The sequence below is a fragment of the Panthera tigris genome, chromosome C1 (assembly GCF_018350195.1).
Source record: "Panthera tigris isolate Pti1 chromosome C1, P.tigris_Pti1_mat1.1, whole genome shotgun sequence".
Taxonomy (NCBI): Eukaryota; Metazoa; Chordata; class Mammalia; order Carnivora; family Felidae; genus Panthera; species Panthera tigris.
Window position 1 is genome coordinate 207,690,449 of NC_056667.1, and position 8,997 is coordinate 207,699,445.

At 40.6% G+C, this 8,997-nt stretch overlaps 1 long non-coding RNA gene across 1 annotated transcript; it reads right to left on the bottom strand.

Moving 5' to 3' along the window:
* Positions 1-425: 425 nt before the first annotated feature.
* LOC122240825 lies at positions 426-8,561 on the bottom strand. The gene is made up of 4 exons (XR_006220532.1): positions 8,477-8,561; positions 4,129-4,220; positions 1,810-1,870; positions 426-508 (listed from the first exon to the last, which is right to left on the bottom strand). It is a non-coding gene; the product is annotated as an uncharacterized LOC122240825 (long non-coding RNA).
* Positions 8,562-8,997: the final 436 nt, after the last annotated feature.

Sequence of the window (8,997 nt, forward strand, 5' to 3'; positions counted from 1 at the left end):
AATTTTAAATAGAATTAAGAACACAGTGGATTGGCATATCTGTTATTCTACCAAAAAGTTAGATGAACTTAGACTTTCCCAGAATCTGGGAACTATCATAAAAGAATTATGGCTCAGGGATAGTTCTTCAAATCCTGTTCCCTTCTTAATTGCATGAAACTCAAAATAAAATATGTATAAACTAGAAATATCCAAAACTACTAAGGCAAGCCATTTCAGTATGGTCTGTGACTGGCAGAGTCTGACTGCTTGTTGAGAGCCAGGCCATTTTCAATATTAATCTATCAGTGAACATTATATGGAATATTGTCAGAAAAAAATGAGAAAGACTTCCATTTGGCCCCATAAGGCATTTTTCAAATTAGGATGACACTCCAAGTAACTTTAAGGACATCTTATACCCATTAAAGTGCATCTTATGCCAATTTATTTGATTTGCAAAACTAATTGGTGCTGCCCAAAGGTGAATATTTTAATGCTTGAGGTTCTCCATGATATCCTTAAGCATCTGAAAAGGAAAGGATGCTGAATGTCATATCTACTCAGACTTATTGGCACTAGTTGCCTGGAGATATCAAAGCTAACCATAGGAGGAAATATCTAGAAGTCTCATGGGCACTGACTTTCTATTTCTCAAAGTAGAACATCAATAAAACGAGCTGTATTCCATTTTTTTTCATGCTTATTTTTGACAGAGAGAGAGAGAGAGAGAAAGAGACAGAGCATGAGCGGGGGAGGAACATTTTCTTTTTTTCTTTCCTTTATTTTAACGCTTATTTATTTTTGAGGGAGAGAGAGAGAGAGAGAGAGAGCGGGGGAAGGGCAGAGAGAGAGAGGGAGACACAGAATCCAAAGCAGGCTCCAGGCTCTGAGGTGTCAGCACAGAGTCTGATGCAGGGCTCAAACCCATGAGCCCTGAGATCATGAGATCGTGAGATCATGACCTGAGCCGAAGTCAGGTGTTTGACTGTGCCACCCAGGTGCCCCAGTGAGCTGTACTCTAATGATTTTAACTGAATGCATTTTTGAGGATTCCATGAACATGTTGCCCGAGTCTATGAGAAAAATGTGTATTTTGCAACTTTTTGTCTAGGCAGGACTTTAAGAGCTACTAGGAAACATTGAGATTCACCATTCCCATCTGACCCCCATTAGGACAGTTGAATAGCACTACATGAAATCTGCCAGAAACGCACCTATTACATCCCCCAAAATAACATTTCAGAATTGACTCCCAATTTTTGATGTTTGACTGAGAGCCTAGGCTGAGCACTTGTGTGTGTTCTACCATTAACTGTAAAGGTTAAGATGTAGAGTTTCTACTCAACACGCCAGGAGGCTAAGACAATAAAATCCCATCTCTCCTGCCTGCCTCTGTCTATAGATACAGCCAATGTTGAATAGAAAATGTCACATGATAAAACGAGTGCACATTGTCCAGAATGTTACAGAGGCATTTGGTAGTTACATAAAGTGGACACAGTCATAGCAAACAGCTGGAAAGCTACTCCTTACCAAACGATAGGAGAGAGATTTAAATAAAGCCCCTGCTAAAACGCAATTTACAAGAACTTTTACCAATAAAGAAACTGGTGAGGCAAATAACCAAAAGATCTCCAGTTGGATAGATGGATCAATAACTTGAGCATCAGTAGAATTTTTAGCCACAATAGAATAATCCCCCTCATCATAAATTCAAAATCTCAGCATTACATTGTAGAGCAGGGACACCAAAGGAAAAGAAGCCGTCTGTGATTAGACGACCTTACCATCCATTCGTACTGGAGACACCCCCATGAACATATTTACCTGTTATTCAAATACAGTTGTGGTTGAACCTGCATTCAAATATTTGAAGTGTTTTCTTATCCTAGAAAAAAAATGATAACAGAAATAAAGAACTTCTATGATGTTTCAATTTTGCCAAGAGACATGTTTATCTTAAGCAATGTAAGAGAAATATTTTCCCCCCCTTCTCCTCTTTCTCCTCCTTCTCTAGCTCTTCTCCTCCTCCTCCTCCTCCTTTTCTTTCTTCTTTTTCTTGTCCTTCTTATGTATCTTTTCCACCTCAAAAAGATGTCAGAGCCAACAACAGCAGCCTTAGAAGTTTCCTTGGGGGGGGGGGGAAGGGGAGGGTGGTGTCATCTGTTGAAAATTCCACATTTAGAAAATAAAAGCAACTGTTCAGCATCAATTGGGAACTGTTCCCTCTCCAACACCAAGCCTAAAGAGTCCCCCTGCTGGGCCGCCAGTGAGGATGGCTGGTTCCCTAGGACATCTTTGCAACCCCCTTCACTTTGTAAACATTGTGATGACTGGTAGCAGACCCAGGACCAGACTCTTCCCTTCTTCCCTTCCTGATGCCTTCTGTCCAGTAACGAAATTCACCAAGAAAGAGGAAAACAATTAGACAAATATTACACTTTAACACCATCTCCCTCTAGATACAGAAAATTTGTAAATGTCAGAGAATGCCTTTAATCCCAGAGAAGGCTAAGAGGAAGGGGCAGGAGTAGAAAGCAGTGAAAGCTTGTGTTCTAAATATGAATATCAGTTTCGAAAAGCTCTCTGTTCCTGAACTTGAATAAGTTCATTTAACCTCCCTGCTCACATTTTACCACCCAGATTGGAGGGGCTAATTCAAAACAGAACTAATCTGAGCACCCCACTGAGGTTAGCATTTCTAAAATGCTTTGCACTGTATAAAAGGGGGATCTAGGTGCCAAAGGCTATTATGGTCCACTCCTGCCATGTTTCAAATTGACCTCTAACCTTTGATACAATGGAGTGTGAAACCAGCTTTAAGATCTATGTAATGCCAAACTGGCTGCAAGGGAAAATAGAAAAAAAATGAGCCTGGCTGAGTAAGCTCTACCATATCACAATTTCACCGTTGAACCAAAAGTAGTACAAATTCAAATTGTAGGGTGTAGAGAGCCTAAACTTTGAAGTCCGTGCCCTGGAAAGTGAAAGGGAGAGCTTGCTTATATGTGCAAGTTAACCCTTAGTTAAGACAGGATCAGGAAACAGAACTCCTGCTGCTCCGAAAGGCACATCTCTTGAGTCATTGAGTTCAACTAACTGTAATAATATTCATAATGATGACGGTTGCAGTCCCGTCTTAATGATTCCTATTACATACCCTGAGGTGTGCTAAATGTGTGGCATGCATTACCTCACATGCACGTCAGGACTCCACAATCAAGGAGGGTATCTTATTACTCCCATATTACACAGAAGGTATATGGAGGCTAAATACATTGTTTGGAGCCACTTGGAGAGTAATTAGGGAAGCCACGATCCAAGTTCAGGCCACCTGATTTCCTGGAGCACCAACCATGACCGAACATCTATTCTGAGGCAAAAATATTTGGTTGGGAACCAGCGGACGGGTAGGAGGACGCCGTAGCACACTATTTCTCTCAACACTTGCCTGACGCTGAAAACATTTACCTTTCAACGTTCCGTGACTCTCGGGGCTGTAGCCTAAAGGGTTTTACAGGAATGTGCGGGCTGCAGATGAGTCTCCAGTCCTTGCCATATCTTCTTTGCAAAATTCTCGTTCAAGTCTATAATACTCTCAGCCAGATCCCTTTCATGTTGTGAAGGTTTTCTTTAGAGAATTTTATTACATATGAGTCCCCAAGCCCACAGGGCCACTGTCCTCTCTAATCCTAGTTCTTGTCTTATAGTTAAAGGAAGAAGGAGAAGATATTTTTTTTCCCCTTGAGAAGAAGGACTGGCTTCGGAGTACCTTTGGCCATTGGACCTCTATACCACCTACCACAGCCATGGCACTCCTCATTACACTCTCGAACACACAGATGCCCTCCCTTTGCGTCCCCAGGCCACCCCAAACACTCCTGATGGTTTGGAAAATTTCCCAAAGAAACACAACACTCTGCCTTAACTTTTTTTTTTTTTTTTTTTTTTTTTGGCTTTCACCTACTTTTCTCCTCCTCTCTAGACCCTACATTTTATTTCCAAAAGGTTCTGGAGAAAACTACTTCTAGGTAATTAGAAATTTGAGAAATGTTTCCAACTAAAAGCCAAAAAAAATTTTTTTTTATTAAAAAAAATTTCCCTGTCAGTTTAAAGGGAGACATTATTTTTTATACAGTGACTCACATTTCTGTGGTCAAAATCTTCTTTCCCAATCATGATAATCTCCCAACTCAGTGTCAGGCGTTTGAGATTCTCTTCCTTTCTATAGCTGGATTCTAGTTATGACAGATATAAAAATCGGAGTAAGTGACTCTTTATATTCTGATTCCTTATAAAACACTGCAAAGAAATTATATGTAATGTGCTATATCATGAGTTGCTTTTTTTCTCCTATTTTTTTAATGTTTATTTATTTCTGAGAGAGAGAGAGAGAGAGAGAGAGAGAGAGAGAGAGAGAAGGTGAGGGGCAGAGACAGAGGGAGACACAGAATCTGAAGCAGCCTCCAGGCTCTGAGCTGTCAGCACAGAACCCGACACAGGGCTCAAACCCATGAACCATGAGATCATGACCTGTGCCGAAGTTGGTCACTTAGCCAACTGAGTCACCCAGGCGCCCCTACCTTGATTTCTCCTATTAAAGCATCTTCTTCTACATTAATGAGGTTTACCATTGTCTAAGTATCTATTCATAGTCACGAGAAACCAACAAGAGAAAAACCAGAAAGGGCTGAGATAAAACCTGGCAAGGTCAGTGAGACCTGGCAGAGAGTTCTGCATACCTTAGGAGGACCTAAGTGTAGGAGTGAAGGTAGAAGGAGTGGGTAAGAATAGAGGAATAATAAAATACTATTGAAAATCCAATTTGGAGTAACTGGGCCAATCAAACAGAATGAGCAAAGCTAAAAGAGCTGAATTCAGGAGCCAAGTCCAGAAGTCCAGGCTGAGCAGAGGAAGGGCAGAGGTCAAACCTAAAACCTGCCCACATAGCTAGAATTCTGGAATTCAAATGAGAAAGGAGAAAACTGGACATTTCAAAAGACTTGAAAGCACATCTCAACAACTAGAGTGGGAAGGTTCAACCAAGACAAGCCTTGTCTGAAACACCATACTACACTGTCCAACAGGGGCTAATGGGAGGTGTCCCTCCCACAGATGGACAATGCTCAATGACTGAGCAAAGGTAGAAACCCAGCAACCCAGATCACCTTCTCAGGGAATGTATTGTCTTCTCGCAGGCAAATCTGTATAAAGAATAATAATGTATCTATTGACTAGAACCAAAGAATGTAGAGTCAGTAAATGTAAATGGCCTCCTTTTTAGTACTACTATACTTACATTAGAAAGGAGTAGTGTTCATTTATGACACTTTTCCGGGTATCCTACAGACGGAACATTTTGGTTCTGAACTGATTCTGTAGAGCTGCTCTGAGAGATGATGCTCAGGCTTAGGGTAAGGCTCCTGACCATTTATCCAAGCAATATCCTTTTCACTTCTGCCAAGAGCAGCTAACCTTTGCTAACCCAGTTCAAGAACTCAACCTCTGCCCCTCATTAATAAAATCTGAGAGGAGGGGCGGCATGCTAGAAAGAATAATAGCCCCCCAAAGATGTCCAGACTCTAATCCCTAGAACTCAGGAATGTGTTCTGTTACATGACAAGGGAGAATAAAGGTTGCATATGGAATTGTGTTTGCCTATCAGCTAACATTAAATGGAGAGATTATACCAGATAATCTGAGTGGGCCCAATGTAATCACAAGGGATTTTTTTTAAGTGGAAGAAGGGGGCAGAAGAGACGTCAGAGTCAGAGAAGGAGACGTAATGCTGAATGTAAACGTTGGAATAATACACATGAGAAGGACCCAATACCCCATTGCTGGCTTCAAAATTGGAAGGGAGCCACGGGACAGGAAATGTCAGAAGCCTCTAGAAGCTGAAAAAGGCACGGAAGCAGGTTCTCCCCTACAATTTCCAGAAGGGAACACATGCCTGCCAATACTGTCATTTTAGCCTAGTGAGACCCACAACAGATTTCTGGCCTACAAAACTGTAAGATAATAAATTTATGTTTCATAAGCTATAAGTTTACAGTGATGTTTTAAGCTTCTGTAGAAAACGTAATTTTCAAAATGTACCAAATAGTTCTGAGCCATCAATGAAGCATTCTGATGCAAGACAGGAGGGTTTCCCATGCAGAGAAAAGTTCCCATATTAAAGATTGCAATTGGGGTCTTCCCACATGTGTAAGATGACAAGGCCACAAATGCCTTTCGGGTACAAGGAATGTGTTGCTATGCAATATAATGGTGAAGAATCTAGGTTGAGAAGTCAGACAAAACTAGTTAGCAAACATTGCCAACATATAATTATCCAGAAAGGACTATATATATGCTGTTTATTCTGGGATGTGGATTGTTTGAAGAATGCAACTTTTCTACCCCTCCTTGCTCTCCATCTCTCAGACATAGAAAGGGGAAAAAAACCAATTTTTCCAATTCAGACTCACAACTCTAAGACTGTCAAGAAGCAAAGAGTCCTAGGTGGAAGATGGCATTGTTTATTGCTCCCGAAATTCACTCATGGCTTTTAGTCAAAGGGTCAGGTATTCCAAATCCTTGATATCAGAGAAAAACGTAATTCCCAATCCATGTAGAAACGTGTCCATTAAATATTACTTTTAATATTGAAGAATACTGTTTCTCAAGCTTTGTATAAAGAACACAGATTTCCAAAGACAGCATCATTTCACTTGCCACTTTTCCTGATGGAAGGGAAAGAAGAGGTCTTTCCAAATCAGCTATAATGGAGCCCACTACTCCTGTATGCTTCCTACTTATAAGATAAAATTATTTGGAAGATAATTTTTCTAAGCTAACATTGGTCAATTCTACCCAACAAAAGTTCTCTTTGTATCACTTTATTAAACTCTTTTCTTCCTAAGAAATATAGAGCAAAGGAAGTAGAAAAACGTGTTGTAAGAAAGCTGAGAAAATAGTAGAATATTCATAGAAAAGAGAGATCATGATGCCACGCAAGCTGCATAAGGCCCCTTTGTACCCCGGGGGCATCTGGGGGAAGCCACATGTGTATGTTGCAATGGAATCACGTCATCATTTCTCTGAATCTGAGGGGAGGGTTTGCTCTATATAAATTGTGGTCACAGAAGCTAACTGAGCTCCCTTCTGTTACATTTGTGGCCAGGAGAAGAATTGCACGTAATTATGCATCTTTGTTGACCACGCGTGGAAACAAATCCTGGAAATGAAACCAACTCTTCTATCAAGGTCTCCAAGTACAAATCCACCAAATTTACCAGACCTCGAGAGGATGAATTTGGAAGAATGGTGCTTCCCTGGAAATGGTTCTCCAAGGTGCGTAGGTCAATAGAGGACGGAATCTCGCACCGTGTGACAGGGAGCCAGGAGAGAGTATCTGGGAATAACATCGTAAATGAAGGACCACTTCAGCCACCTAATACATCTGCGGCAGCTGTTTTGGCACCCAGTTACCGAGTTCACAAAGACTTATTTAACAGTGCAAACACACAACGCGGTGTGTGTATCTGTGTATGTTTTTAATGACCTACACACAGGCTACTATTTTATAGTGACTTCCAGCAGAGAGAGGAAAAAAACAAGATTCAACTATAGAATCTGTCTATATTTAATATTTCTGTTAGTTTTCTGTCTGCCAGTCTGGCAGATTGGCCCGATTGGAAAAACAACATCTATGATTGCTGAAGCAGTTCCTGGCTACATTTGGCACCCTTAATCCCAGTACGACACAGAAATCCCTGTCTGCAAATCTAAGGCAAAAGAGGCTAGCCTTTGTGGGTCACCAAGACTTATCTGTTCGTCTTTATTTCAAAGTCCAAATTCTAGTGTCATTCCTCAATGCGATAGCATAACAGTGCACAACATTTCACAAAAACAACGCACACTCTATGCAAATCCTCGGGTTGACTGGGTGTCATCCGTCCCGGGTCACCATAAAAAAAATGAATCTGTCTCCTGTTTTCTGCTTTTTGTTTTGTTTTTCTAAGACCAAGATGAAGAAGAAGAAAAAAAAAAAACCCAAACTTTGGTTCATTTCACTCGAACTCTATTTTTAACAGGAGTAGAATTAAAGTGGTTTTTCTATACATTGATATACGAATAAGAAAAGTTCAATTGACATCATGTGCTTTTGATTGCTGTTTGGCCAACAAAACTCCAAAGTGCGGTGAAAATGTTTAAAAAGTACTGAACCTGAGATTGGAAGTGCCAAGTCTGAAACTTGGTCCTGACTCTTAGGAGCTGGGAGAGATTTGACAAGTCACTCAACGCTCTGAGTCACCCAGCCTCACATTATTGGCACATCAGATAGGATTCCACGTCTGGTAAAAGACAAAGTCCCATTCAAATGTAACATGATATACTAGAAAATTGAGAGAGGACACATTAGTCTGTAGGTAGTATTTAAATCGAAGCTTACCGTCAAATAAAGCTATAACTCTTAAAAAGAAAAAAGGCTGAAAATCTTATTTCCAACCTTCATCAGTGTTCATCTGTGCTCCTGTCAAGGGAAGAAACTGGAATATTTGGTCCCACATCTAATTAGGTCCTGGAAATTCAGCAAGATGTGAATGGAAGTTTTGTTTCTATGCAAGAAATCCTGGCAACTAGAACATCTTTTTTTTTTTTTTTTTTTTTCAGCACATCAACATTCCATACCACAAATTACTGGCATAGATTGCCTGCAGAATCAGCTACCTTACCTTTAACCCTTTGGCTGCCAAAGGATGGGAAGTACACATTATTAGCAGAGACAATGGCCCAGGGGATCGGCACAGGGGAAGACTGAGAGTATCTTGAATGAGGCTTTGGATTGGTTATATGAATAAAGCATGAGCTTTAAAGTCGGACTGTGGTCATTTCAATCTTGATTACACGATTTTCCTTTTCCCATCTGTAGACTGGCATAACAATAATCCACAGGATAGTCGTGTCGTCGTGAAGTTTAATAAGATAATTTCAGATGAGTGCCCCAAATGGCCAGCAGCACTCAATAAA